The sequence below is a fragment of the Notechis scutatus genome, chromosome 5, assembly GCF_049901735.1.
Source record: "Notechis scutatus isolate UNSWTSFEM ecotype Mainland chromosome 5, rNotScu1.2, whole genome shotgun sequence".
Lineage (NCBI taxonomy): Eukaryota > Metazoa > Chordata > Lepidosauria > Squamata > Elapidae > Notechis > Notechis scutatus.
In genome coordinates this window covers 32,928,960-32,944,730 of record NC_142013.1, presented here as the reverse complement: position 1 = coordinate 32,944,730, position 15,771 = coordinate 32,928,960, and positions in this window count along the sequence as shown.

The window sequence follows — 15,771 nt, the reverse complement described above, 5'->3', positions numbered from 1 at the left end:
ATGCCAAGTAAGATGAATTGCAGGGTGTGCATTTTAAACGTGTGATATACTAAGAATCGGTTAAGATGTTTCAAATCTAAAATTGCTCTCCACTCCCCCGAACTTTTGGGAACAACAAAAAGATGTGAATAGAAACCTCGCCCTTGTTGTTCGGTAGCTACTGGTTGGATGGCTCTTATGTCCAGTAGGTGTTGGATAGCTGTTTCCATAAGATTTTATTTAACCAGATCTTTGGAAAGAGGGCAGGACATAAAGAAGTCTGGGGGAGTGGATTGAAACTCTAGCACAAGGCCAAATCTGATCGTGTCTCTGACCCAGGAATCAGATGTTGAGGAGTCCCATTGGTCTGCAAATAATTTAAGGCAGCTGCCAATGGGAGTCAGGTCCATGGAGGTCTATTTCCTGCTCCTCAAAAGGATCTCTTGGACTGGCCACCCCTTCGGTTCCTATCCCCAAAGTCGGACCTCTCTGGCTGTTGCCCTGGTCAGAAAGATGGAGGTCTCTGGTATCTGGTTGAGAATAATCCCTGATAAAAGGGCCGAAAGGATCCCTTCTGAAAGGACTGAGGGTTTCTAGGATCTGACTTCCAAAAAAGGGAAGGTAGAATTTTCTTTTTGTTTCAAGTTTTGATAAGCAGTGGATGGAGGGAAGGGCCAAACAGTCTGTCTCCCACAAGAGGAGATGAAGCCAGCTTGCATTTGTGCTTAATATCCGCTTGCCAATGTTTTAACCATAGTAAGCATCACGCTGTGACATGTGAAGTAATGGCTCTGACTGAAAACTTAACTGCATGAAAGGTTGCGTCAGCTGAGAATTCAGTGGCTGCAATAAGTTTTGCAATGTCTTGGTGTGCTCTAATGTTGGAATTGGGGACATGCTCCCGTAAGAGCCATAGCCACCTGAGAGAAGAACAGGAAACGAAGGAAGCAGCCATGGCCACTCTGATGGCCCACGCATCAGACTGATGGACCCTGCATAGGGCCAGCTCGGCCCATTTTTCCTCCAGCTTTAATGCCTAAAGCGTTTCACTGGGAATGGAGGACGAGGATGCTAATCCCACAATAGGTTCATCTACCTCGGGAGTATTCAACAATTTTAAGAAATCAGGGGCCAAATTAAAGTATTTCCTGTCATAACCCATGGGGGCAGGGTACACTGCTGCAGAAGCCCACTGTTTCTGTACCAGGTCCGCAAACCTGTGAGGAACTGGAATCACATCTGCCTCTATTACCGGTTGGCTGAAAATTAGATCTTCTGGTCCTTCTTCTGAAGGAGTTGGAGTGGTAGAAGAGGCCAGCTTGTGCAGGCGCGCAGTGTTTTTGGCCTTAAACAATAGTGATTTGAATACTTGTGGGCGGAATAAGCCTGTAAACACAGGTTGGTCAGGAACAAGGCCCTCATCCTCAGACATCCCCTTTCTAAGGGGTCTGCTTCTAAAAGGGCTGGGTCACTGTCATGTATTGATCCCGATTCAATCTGTTCCATTGGATCAATGTGCTCTACCTCTTCTGTCTCCTCCTCCTGCTCCTCCTCCTGTGGCCCTTGGAGGAACATATCCCCTTGAAACTGTACCTGGGTATAGTGTTGCTCCAACCTGGCCAATGATCGAACTGATTGTGAATCATACTCAGCAGGTGCAGGCTGATCCCTGGTCAGAACCGCATGTTGTAGGCCTGCTGCAATTCCCTGACAGATAGCCATCTCCATCCAGGCCTTCATCCTCTCTGGCACTTTGTCTGGAAGAGTTTGGTCCTGTTGAAAACCAGCAGCAGTTGATGTGAACATCGCTTCAGGTGCCCATCACATAGTTGGTGATCCAGTTGACTGGGCGTGTTGACTGTGGAGCCATGCTGCACCTGGATGAGAGGGAAAGATCTGGAGGGGAGGAGGGGGGAAAGAGGAAGACGACACTGGACTGGGGGGTGAAGAAGCTTGAGAGGTCCTGTGTGCCTCCCGTGTGCACTTATCTATTTGTCTTTCCAATGCCTTGTGGCGCCTGTTGGCATCTTTTTCTGAGGCCTTAGAATTCCATTTTGTCTGTTTAAATTTGTGCTGAGATTTAGACTTGAGGTTGAGGTCTGGGAACCACTACCACCTGCCATTTCAATTAGAGATTTTACAGTATGCTCGTTATTTGGTATAATGCTGTATAGGTGGTTGGCACACCCAGGGGCCTGACCAAAGGTGGACAGGGTGCCCTGAAATCGAAATCCCCCCTTTTTTAAAGATATAAATATGTATGTGCATATATATATATATATATATATATATAGATAGATAGATAGATAGATAGATAGATAGATAGATAGATAGATAGATAATTAGATAGATAGATAGATAGATAGATAGATAGATAGATAGATAGATAGATAGATCGATCTTTGGTTATTCGGGTTTTCTCCCGCGTAAGATTAGAAGTATCTAGGCAACATTTCGATGAAGTCTCATTCAACATCTTCAGGCTTGTGTCTTCTGCTCTGTGCTTCTCAGAGTAATGTGAGCTTGCAGCTGCTTCTTCCTTTTAACTGCTAGTGGGGGTGTGACTTGATTGGGTGGGGGCTTGGCTGTGTTCTGATTGGGTGGGGGTGTGTTCTCATTGGTTGGGGGTTTGGCTGTGTTCTGATTGGTTGGGGGTTGGCCGTGTTCTGATTGGCTGGAGGTGTGTTCTGTTTATATATATATATATATATATATAATATGAGTTGTATCTCATTTTTCGTTGGTGGAGTCTGGTCTTGTTTTTCTTTGCTGTGTTGCTGATTGGGTTCTAATTCTTCTTGGTTCTCCACAACCACCCGACAACAGATCATTCCGCTCAAACATCCACCAGGCACCCAGACCCAGCCCTCGATGCCCCACCCGGCCGCCAACCTATAATCGATATATATATATATATATATATATATATATATATATATATATATATATATATATATATATATATATATATATATATATATATATATATATATATATATATATATATATATATATATATATATATAATATGAGTTGTATCTCAATAATAATAACTTTATTATTATTATATTATATTATTATTATATTATTATAAATATTATTATTAGTGTATATTTGTATGTAAATATATATCAATATAACAGCTAATTTAATTGGATATCCCAATCAGCAAAATTGAGAACGCCTAACAAGCCAAAGTATTAATCACAGGCCTTCAACAGCTTCCCTGCACAGGCGGACACTGGCCTAGGTGCTCGCTGTTGTGCCGCTGGTTAGGGAGAACTGTGAGGGTTAAGCCAACAACAAAAATAGCAGATGGCCTCAAATATGGTTTAAAATGACATTGCAATAATTCATTGAGGTTTTTTAATAAAGACCTTCTGATCAGGAATAAGAAACTACCTCACACAGTCTGACAGAAGATTTGCAGTCAGCGTGGCCACGCGGTTCACCTACAACAAAATGGTGACCGGCCGTTATTTTTGGTATGCGTGCCAGCAGCAATCTCCTGCCATGAGACGGAATTAGCTCCAGACAGCTTTCCCTTAGTACTAAATGGCTGGGAGGGGTGAAAATAACTAGGCGTTTAAGCCCTTTACCCCAAGGTGGCATTCTGGGGCAAAAACAGCGATACAACTCGGTTGCGAGCGAGAGAAACAAAACCACGCCATTTGTTTGTTAAAATGGCATGGCTATCGCTATGGCAAGGGCAGGGCTTGCGGTTGGGGGGACGCAGAATGAAGCTGAAGCCTCTCTCCACTTCGAGGCACGAAAAGTGATACAGTGATCACCAACAGCCAGATGGAAAAGGCAGCATGGGTAGATCATTAAGCAATTTGTTGAAAGATCCTGAAAGACGAATTGACTGTCTCCACACCTGATAAGAGAAATTCTCCTGTTTCGGCCAAGGAGTAACGAAAAAGCACTGCCTATCCCTCACGAGGCTGAGCCAAAACTGGGGAATGCTGGGGAGGAGTCCCATGGAGGAGGAGGAGCGTTCCACAAATTAAGCCCAGCCTAGACATGCAGAGACTGAAGCACCTCCCATTACTGGATGCTCTGAACAGCTCATGGGAGAATGTAAGGATACAAGCAACAAAGTTAGTCATATAGTCACAAGTGGGAGGGGATGGGAGTGATGAGAAAGTTAATAGTAATAGTAGTGCAGTCTTTGTAAATAGTTGTACAGTGTTCAGGGAATTATTTGTTTAGCAGAGTGATGGCATTTGAGAAAAAACTGTTCTTGTGTCTAGTTGTTCTGGTGTGCAGTGCTCTATAGCGTCGTTTTGAGGGAAGGAGTTGAAACAGTTTATGTCCAGGATGTGAGGGGTCTGTAAATATTTTCACAGCCCACTTTTTGACTCGTGCAGTATACAGGTCCTCAATTGAAGGCAGGTGGGTAGTAATTGTTTTTTCTGCAGTCCTAATTATCCTCTGAAGTCTGTGTCTGTCCTATTGGGTTGCAGAACCAAACCAGACAGTTATAGAGGTGCAGATGATAGACTCAATAATTCTTCTGTAGAACTGTATCAGCAGCTCCTTGGGCAGTTTGAGCTTTCTGAGTTCATGCAGAAAGAACATTCTTTGTTGTGCTTTTTTGACAACGTTTTTGATGTTAGGTGTCCATTTTAGGTCATGTGATATAATAGAACCTAGAAATCTGAAGGTCTCTTATCTTGATACTGTGTGGTCTAGTATTGTAAGAGGTGGTAGTATGGGAGGGTTTCTTCTAAAGTCTACTACCATTTCTATGGTTTTGAGTGTGTTCAGTTCCAGATTGTTCCGATTACACCACGAGGCAAGTTGTACAACCTCGTGTCTGTATGCGGATTCGCCATTGTCTCAAATGAGACCAAACACTGTTGTGTCATCTGCAAATTTCAGTATTTTAACAGATGGATATTTCATATAAAGGATAGAAAACTATGATGCCTATAGATACATAAATGGGGGGGGGGTTGTTTTAATTTTAGAAAGTTTTTAAGAAGTACAGTAGAAAGAAAGGAAAGGAAGGAAAAAGAAAGGAAAGGAAGGAAAAAGAAAGGAAAGGAAGGAAAAAAGAACAGAAGTATAGCTGAACTGATTTACCACATCAGTTGTGGTAAATTAATTTAGCTATATATTTTTTTTCTTTTTCAGAATTCTTTATTACTTTCTCTTGTCTGCATGAGGCTGCTTTGTCTGAAAGTGAATACCATGATTTATATTTAGGTTCTGGCAACTAGCATATGAACATTGGTCTAGTTTTCTGTCTGCCTGGCTTAAGTAGCAACGGAGGGTGTCATCACAAAATATATTCTTCCCTGACTTTCTTTCCTTTAAAAATAAATGGAGTGGTGGTATTAAAATTTGTGGAAAAAGTTTGGCTTTTACCCGGAGATATTTTTTTTAATAGTAGACCACTTAATTTTTCTCTTTGCAAATTTAAGAGAATTTTCAAAAGTCTTGTGTTCAGATCTAATCCTCAAGTAAAAAACAGATAAGTCTCTTGATGGAGAAAGCAACAACTCTGCATATCACAGAACTACAGGAATTTATAAGTATTCTTTCCTGAATGAAAATTTATATTATAAAACATCTACATGCATCTTTAAAGAAGAACTTATAGTGCTTCTCGTTCTTTTCTTAAATATGCATCCGAGAGAGAAATGAGCATAAAACTTAATATCTGATAAGTACATCTATTAGTCAGCAGAACAATATGTTAAAAAATCTTATTCCAGCGGATCAGTAAAGTAACAGTAATATACCTGTAAGTCACTTATCCATGAAAACCTATGTGAACCCAAAGATAACCTAGAAACCGTAACATACATTAAGTAGTAGCCAATGAAGCATTTAAGATATTCACTTGAACTGAAAACTTAAAGTTACATTCCACATAATTTGATGTTGATTTAACTTCAGGCTCAATTTTTGAAACACTGTACACCTCATGAAATATTGAAATTGCTTTCAGGTTCATTTATTTCAGTAGGAATAGAAAACATTAATGAATGCAGTAGTCAGTTATATGGGGGTTCATTTAGTACTACCAGCTGTCAGCACTGTGTCATGCTAGATAGATAGTACAGTAGCCTTAATAGGGGATTAAAGTTGCTGTGTCACTTAGAGAATAAAATAAATATTGCTATGGTGATCACTTACCAGGAAATATTATTTTATGGATATGGTTGTATGGGTCTGCATTGTGGTTAGGATATCCCTGATATATCTGTTCCAAAACACACATTAAATAATATTTCCAATATCATGTGATTTTTTCTTCATCATGGTTTGCTTTTTTTATGTTGCAGTTTTCCTATGTAGAAAAAATTATCATTGTGGATTCAAAAATTGCATAAATGACTAAAGTACATTAATATCTAATTACTAGACAAAATTCCTCACAGAAATATGTACTTGTGAAAAAAAAATCCTCCTTTATCCTAAAAATTAGTAGTAGTAACAAATAGCAGGTTTTTTTTTTAGTTGTTACTTAAAAAACATGATTTGATGTATGAGTAACATCAAAGGTTTTTTTTATTATAATTATGCATAACTGTACAAGTTGCCTTGAGAAACTCTACATGACAGGGAAAGCAATATATAAAATGAACAGAAATATTCACCTAGACTCACTGTGTGCAAATTAGGCAGACATAAATTTATTTAATAAAAATAAATAAATGAAATATTTTTAAATCAGTATTTTTGTTCTGTCCCATATTGGCAAGACAAATAAACTTGATTTGTACTGTTTTTATATCAAGAAATATAAGTACAATATTTGAATAGATTCAGTGGTGGTATTCTACTGGTTCAGCCCAGTTCTGCCGAGCCAGTAGCAGTGATGAGCAGTGGAGACCAAACTGATTCTCTCCGCCACTCTGCTGGCTCTGTGGTTGGGGGCCACCCATTCACCTGGCCCCCCATACTCACCTTTAACCTCTGAATTTGAAGTGCAGCTGCTTTGTGCAGCACAGAAGAGTACCATGCAGCAGCTGCTGAAGCAACCGGGATCGTGAAGGCTTGCAGGAGTGAATTAGAATACATCTGCACCTGCGCAAATGCCTCTGCACGCAAAGTGTGTGCATGCACACAAAGTGCACCTACCAAGCCACACCCACCGAACCGAGGTAAAAATATTTGAATCCCACCGCTGAATAGATTGTATATGAAACAGAAACAAACTTAACCAACAGCCATATGCCTTGGCTGCTATTTCACTATGCCTTATAGCAGCAACCTGATCATTGGTCATGTTGATTGGAATCACAAAATTTTGGAAAAAACCAAGTTAACAAAGTTATGCTGGATAAGAAAAATGCTAAATTTCCTTTCCTACTAGCAACCCTGCTGGCCAAACAATGAATGAGTTCCTACTGTTCAATACCCCTAAATAATCATTGACATACAAGACAAAACTAACAAACAAAACTGATACTTTTTATATGTTCACAGGATATAAGCAGCTATTAATTTGCAGAGAAAATAACTACAAGAGAGGCATTTTGAAGATTACATTAACTTTATTCTTTCTACCTGTATTCGTTTTCAACAAAAACATTCACCCCTGAATTCAAAAGTTATTACTTTTAATACCTCAAATGTTTTAATAATTCAGATTCAAAAAGCTAAGATTAGATATTTAGAAAGAAACAATATCAGTGTCTGGCTGTGACCTATGAAAAAGGGAATATGAGTAAAAATGTTTCTATTATGCTATACATTTATGATTATGTATTGTATAGAGCTCCTAAATACACAAATTTTATTTCCTTAGGGTTATATTTCTGAACTATATGTCAGACAATATGAACTTGGGGAAAATTTGCTGCAAAATAGATGACTGTGCTGAAACTAGCGAGATCTTAGCTCCTAGGGACTTGTTTAAAACAAGATCACTTCAAATGAGTTAACTTGAACAAGATTCAATTTAAACTTGATTCAATTCAGAAACTCATTAACTGTATTCTGATCAAAAGTTCCATCATGTTCTCACTTCTGTTGTTGAGATTACAATGTTGTCTAGGGACTGCTATCTACCTAGTTGATGCTATTCTTCCTTTACCTCAGAATGTATCCAGCAGTGACAATGGATAAATTTACTGAAGGGAAAAATAAGACCAGGTGAGGACCCAGATAAACAATCAGATAAATGGCCCTCAAGGACCAACGTTCTTTTCAGAACAACCACTCACAAATATGAGGGGACATCTTCATATAGGACTGGAACCCAATAAATATCTTTAACTTTTGCTTTGCAGTGTATGGTACTAAGTTCAGTTCTCTCTACATTTCAGCACAATTTATCCTCATTCATGCCATTTTCTCTTTATTCTGTTTCCTTTCCTAGCCAGCCCCTCTTTAATTCAGCATTTTGCTGTCATAGACTAGAGGTCATTGTTTGATAGATAAACCAAAAATGGCTGTATTTGCTGGAAACCCTACCCAGGTTGCCTTTCCTTATATCAACTGTTTTAATGAGTCTTCTTTGAGCTTTTACTATTAATTGTCCAGAAGGCTCTCTTTGACATTAACACTATGGTATTATAGCAAAATGTGTATTATGAAAATTAGCAACATTTCTCATGTATCCTGGTAACTGCTTAAGGCATCAGGGTTCATGAGATTTACATCTGTCATAAATCATGTACTACAATGCCAGGTAATGCAAATCATATTGAAATACCTTCCCTCTGCAGTTGTAGATGTTTAATGAGCTTGAAAGGGAAAAAAAAGATTGCTAAATTATAGAGGACAAACTATCAGATAATCTCATGAAAATTAGCTTCCAATCTCTGGCAGAGTTTATCTCATAACAATCTGAAAGTTTGGTGTATTAAACCTGACTCCTAGTTCCATGTTTGGTACCATCACTCCTTTAAAAAGAAAAGTAAGATGAGTATTAATGTAGCTGTTCAAATATCATGCACCCCTCACTTTCAAAACAGAAGAACTGTATTGGATGTAATTAACAGAATAACAGAATTGTAAGAGATCTTGGAATCTTCCTGCTCAAGCAGGTATATATATCATTTCAGATAAATGTTTGCCCAATCTTTTCTTTACAAATATTCGGTATTGAAACATCCAAAAATTATGGAGACAACTCTTTCCATTGATTAATTGTTTTAACTGGCAGGAAATTTCATCTTAGTTCTAGATTGCTACTCTCTTTGATAAATTTCTATTCATTGCTTCTTGTCCTGCCTTCGGATGCTTTGGAGAATAGATAGACTCCTTATTTTTGGAGGGTCCTTAGCTATTGGAACACTGATATCATGTCATCCCAATCTTTCTTTTCATTAAACTAGAGACATACCCAATTCCTGCAACCATTCTTCATATGTTTTAGCCTCCAGTCCTCTAATAAGATTTGTTGCTCTTCTCTGCACTTTTTCTAGAGTCTTAACCTCTTTTTTATATCATGACAACCAAAATTGGATGCAATATTCCAAGTGTGATCTTACCAAGGTATTATAAAGTAGTATTAAAACTTCATATGATCTTAAATCTATCCCTCTGTTAAAACAGTCTACTATGCTGGCTTTTTAAAATTAGTTTTGCAATTGGAACAAATCAATTACAAATAAAAATCAGGTGCAATAATAAAGCATAACATTTATTTGATGCTCAAGTTTAATTGTTTGTGCCAGGTGCTTGTTGTATCTAAAATGTAGGACCTTCAAGTGAGCTTTTATTCTATAATCAATATCTTCATTTGACCATTTTAAAGCAGCATGGGTTAGCCATTCTTTTTTGATATATCAACTCTTGTTTTGCAACACTTTTAATTATGCCTGGATAATTACCTATCTAATTATTTAGGGAAAATGTATATAAATTAACTGGTGGTTATGACTATACAAGGAAAATCTTAAATGTACCCTTAAGATTTTGATTTTGGATGACATAGGATTATTTTATTTCAGTCATTCATCAATCTTCAATAATATGAAATAACATAGAAATAATATAGAATACAGATGCATACAGCCAACAAATAATGACTCAATTACATATTCTATTTAATGTTAACTTGAGCATTATAAAAGACAACTTTGCCAATTGAATGCAAATTTTATATACAATTTTCTGTGTTGCAAGCTTGACATTATTTCCTGGTTATGGAATTCTAATTATCCTAAACCCAACAGATCTACATATCAGGACTGCCTGGGAAAACTGCTTCAGGAAAGTTGACCTTTCTATTTGTATTCAGAGCTTTCTTTAGGCAGTTTCATCAAAGTTCAAGCAAGATGGTTGTTAAAATAAAACTCCAAACTCCTTCAAATGAACACATAAAAACACCTCCTGCCCTCACATATCTTGCAATCTGTCCAATAATATCATCAATCATATTGTGATTTTTATAGAAGCTAAATAAAAAATAATTGGAACCATAATTTTAAAAGATGAAACATATATAACCATATTTCAAGTGATATATTTGTCAAGAAAAATGATAATATGGACTGATATATAATGCAACTAATGCTGAGCAAATATCTTTCTATTCTATTTGAGATATTTTAATTGAGTTTTGTTCACACTTGTTTAACTATCTGATTATTTACTATTGAAAGCTACACACCACTCAATATTTTAAAAAGATACTCTTCTTTATATTTTGTTATAAAACATGTGAATATCATCTCTCTTATTGGGGAGATAGATAGCATGAAAATTGAATTAGTCAACTAATGGGTTTTTTTCTCTGTCTTCTATTCTGGACCTACAGCAACTAATTGAATGGCACCAAGAATAATTAATAAAACACTTCTGTTTTCATTGTTTTCCTACTTAACATATTTTTACAAGAAACATAAGTTATTATATAAGTTATTCATAATTAGCGAACTATGTGTTAGACAAGGTCAAGTGTGGTACACATATGAATGTAGAATCAGCTTTATCAGCTTTAATTGACATGTTCACTGAAGTATGCATCTAGATTCATGCACATTGGGAACTGCCCTAAACTGATTATTGTAAGCTCTAGAAAGAGGCAGTTTGACTTACAATGCAGTCATAATGATCTCTTGAAACTAATGTGAACAAATCAAATGTTTTCAAAAAAGGCTTCTTCTTTTTCACTTAATTCTGTTACAAATAGGAGCTTGCTAATTGTTTCATTTTAGATCCAGTGCCTAAAAAGCCATTTGAATTAAAGGCTATCTATATGAGCAAAAACAAAGTTAAATGAAGATAGTAGTAATTTTCCAAATATAAGAAATAAGTCCTATTTAGATTCTAATTTATTATCTTCAAATCACAACTAATTCTCATAAACTTTCTTAATTTAGTCAAGCACATCTATTATTTCTAAAAACAATCATTATAATATTTGTTTATAATTTTTCATTCTTATTACAGAAACATTTTTTCTAATATAACAATCCAGAATTTTTTTAAAAAAATCACAGGTATTTTAATTTTATCCAATTTTGAATCCAAAGAGACCATGAATTGCTGAATAGAAACCATTAAAAAGTTGTTAAAACTTTTGGAATACTTTCCTGAAATGTACTCCATTGATATATACAGGTGAAACTCAAAAAAATTAGAATATCGTGCAAAAGTTCATTTATTTCAGGAATGGAATGTAAAAGGTAAACCTAATATATGAGATAGACTCATTACATGCAAAACGAGATAGTTCAAGTTGTGATGTGTCATAATTGTGATGAGTATGGCTTACAGCTCATGAAAACCCCAAATCCACAATCTCAGAAAATTAGAATATTGTGAAAAGGTTCAATATTCTAGGCTCAAAGTGTCCCACTCTAATCAGATAATGAAGCCATAACACCTGCAAAGGATTCCTGAGCCTTTAAATGGTTTCTCAGTCTGGTTCAGTAGGAATCACAATCATGGGAAAGACTGCTGACCTGACAGCTGTGCAGAAAACCATCATTGACACCCTCCCTAAGGAGGGAAAGCCTCAAAAGGTAATTGCAAATGAAGCTGGATGTTCCCAAAGTGCTGTATCAAAGCACATTAATAGAAAGTTATGTGGAAGGGAAAAGTGTGGAAGAAAAAGGTGCACAAGCAGCAGGGATGACCGCAACCTGGAGAGGATTGTCAGGAAAAGGCCATTCAAAAGTGTTGGGGACTTTCACAGGGAGTGGACTGAGGCTGGAGTCAGTGCATCAAGAGCCACCACACACAGATGGATCCTGGACATGGGCTTCAATGAACAACAAACAACGTCAGAAACATCTTACCTGGGCTAAAGAAAAACAGACCTGGTCTGTTGCTCAGTGGGCCAAAGTCTTCTTTTCTGATGAGAACAACTTTTGCATCTCATTTGGAAACCAAGGACCCAGAGTCTGGAGGAAGAATGGAGAGGCACACACTGCAAGGATGCTTGAAGTCCAGTGTGAAGTTCCCACGGTCTGTGTTGATTTGGGGAGCCATGTCATCTGCTGGTGTTGGTCCACTGTGCTTCATTAAATCCAGGGTCAACGCAGCCATCTACCAGGAGATTTTGGAGCACTTCATGCTTTCTTCCGCAGACGAGCTTTATGGGGATGCTGACTTCATTTTCCAGCAGGATTTGGCACCTGCCCACACTGCCAAAAGTACCAAAACCTGGTTCAATGACCATGGGATTACTGTGCTTGATTGGCCAGCAAACTCGCCTGACCTGAACCCCATAGAGAATCTATGGGGCATTGCCAAGAGAAAGATGAGAGACATGAGACCGAACAATGCAGAAGAGCTGAAGGCCGCTATTGAAGCATCCTTCTCTTCCATAACACCTCAGCAGTGCCACAGGCTGATAGGTTCCATGCCACACCCCATTGAGGCAATAATTGTTGCAAAAGGGGCCCAAACCAAGTACTGAGTACATATGCATGCTTATACTTTTCAGAGGTCCGATATTGTTCTCTGTACAATCCTTGTTTTATTGACTGCATGTAATATTCTAATTTACTGAGATTGTGGATTTGGGGTTTTCATGAGCTGTAAGCCATAATCATCACAATTATGACAAATCATGGCTTGAACTACCTTGTTTTGCATGTAATGAGTCTATCTCATATATTAGGTTCACCTTTTACATTGCATCCCTGAAATAAATGAACTTTTGCATGATATTCTAATTTTTCGAGTTTCACCTGTATACCAATTTGTAAAGTAATCTATTCTCTTTTGCTTTTAGTGGGGAGGGAAGAAATTCGAGGACCTATTAGGCTAAAATGTCTTCTGAAAGTAGCCCTTTAACATTTGTCTTAATGTCTGTCAATTCTCTCTAAGTGCACATGAAAGTTGTACATGAAAATATTTGAAATAAATAGATGTCAAACAAAAATAATTTCCTTTGAAAGAATGGGAAGAAAGGAATATTTTTGATACATAATGTTGCTTACAAATTAATTATCTGTGTTATTTTGGAAATCATAGCATCCTTGATTAAATTTTTTATACATATGATCAAAATATGTTGGGCATGGCTTGCATTTAAATGTGTGTGTGTGTGTGTGTGTGTGTGTGTGTGCATGCGTGTGTACACATGCACACATATCTATATGTATACTGCAACATTTTAATGCTGCCAAATGACATTAATCCTGATCAGTTTAACATTATCAAAAGTGCAAGTCACAAAAGCACAGAATCATACATTTATGATATAAAATGATAGGGTAAAAGCAATTTATCAATTAAATAATGAACTAAAATTTTAAAAATGCACAAAGAACGATTATGAGCTCAATAACCCATTCAGGCGTTCAGCTGTGATGAGAAGCCTTCCAGAATAATGCCAGCACACTTTCTCCTAAGCACAACAGACCTTTAACAAGCAATGAGTGTTCCAAGCTGATCTGAGGGAGCTGATGATTGTGATTTACATTTCCCTTAATTGTGTTGAAAGGTTAACTCCAGAAAGTGCATAACAATGAGCTAAAAAAAATAAAAAAATAAACGCGATTACAGCCCAGAAACAGGACTGGTTTGTAACAAAAGAAAAACAACTTCAAGCTGCATTCTCTTTCTTCTGTTCACCATCTATAATACTTGAGCTTAACAAGTATTCTGAAATTTAACAAATGAAAACACGATTGCATCAGATACAAACAGTTTTTCTTTTGTAAAAAAGATTTTAACAAAATGGGTTGATTTACTATACAGTTATGGATTCAGGATAACCTACACACATGAAAGGTCTGCCAGCTGTAAAAAATGCATACAAATATTAGATGGTAGTCAAGAGACAGTTTTGAACATCACTTTGCTATTTAATAGTCCTCCAGGTTTTGCAGTCAAAATCTGGTCGGTTTTGCCTATTATAACCTTTTGCAACTATGGCACCATTTAGCTTAATATATGTGTATTTTAGGAGTGAATGTAAAGATGAATTAAAAACTTAATGTTTATTTAAAGTAGGATAGAGTTAGGCTGGAAAAATACTTGAAGCACACATAGACAAGGATCTGAATTTGGTTAAAAGTAATGGCTTCAAATGACAAATGAATGGATAATGATCTGGAATATCCACAATACTATAACACCTACTGAGGCAAAGACCAGTTTACTAAATACATGATTATGATCGTGGACATGAACATGATTATGATAGTGAGAGCCAATTTGTTGTATACTTGAAGACATTAGGCTAGAAGCCTGGAAACTATGAGTTGTAGTCCCACTTTAGGTTTAAAGCCAGCTGGTCTCCATAGGCCATTCATGCTTATATGTCAGTGTAGGGTTTGTTAGAATAACAATGTATGTATTCCAACTACAATACTCCTGTACATTTTCATATGAAGGGTGATCTGACCCAATTAGAATTTAAATGTAAAAATGTTTTACTCATCTATGGTAAAATTGATTTAACATGATGGAAAAATACACATAAGTGGCAATAAGGTGTTAAAATTGTTAATCTGAAAGCATTTACATGATAGTGATTTATAACCATTTTTCACACTTATGACCATTGTGGCATTCCCATGGTCATGTGATCAAAATTCATACATTTGGCAAGTTGGTTCATATTTAAGATGGTTGCAGTGCCCCGGGGTCATATGATCACTTTTTGCAACTTTCTGACAAAGTCAATAGAGAAGCCAGATTCACTTAACAACAATGCTACTTAAATTAACAATTACAGTGATTCACTTAACAACTGTGGCAAGAAATGTCATACAATGGAACAAAAATCACTTAATATCTGTCTCACTTAACAACAGAAATGTTGGATTCAACTGCAGTCATAAGTCGAGGATTAGCTATACTCTCATATTTTTATTCTTTAGCTTTCATATTCACATGTCTATTCTTGCATATATGCTTTTCCATAATTTGGAATGTATCAGACATTTGCTTGCTTGCTGACTAGTTTTCTTGTTTTTGTTTGGTGGCCTACAAATCCAAGAATAGAAACCCATTTATCTTGTTATAGAAAACCCAAACATTAAATATACTCAAGAGCAATAGAAAGTTTCTTACAATGACTCAATTCTCTATATAGCTCACAATTTAAATATCCCAATAGTCATGTCTGACAAATATTTCAAAGTGATATGTGTGAATTCCAAGTCCGAATCTAGGATCAATGAGCTAAATTTTACCACTTGCTTGTCTATGCAGCAGAAATTTGTCTTCTGAACGTTATCTGTGCCTCTTCAGAACCATTGCAGAACGGAAATAAAGGGAAAGCACATGGAGTGCAAATGACATTATAATTGTTGCAGAAAATGATCTCATTAGTAAGCACTGTGTATTCCCTCTTCCACATATCATCAGGTAGAAAGCCAGAACAAAACCTATAGTCACTTCTGAAAAACCTGCAAGCTT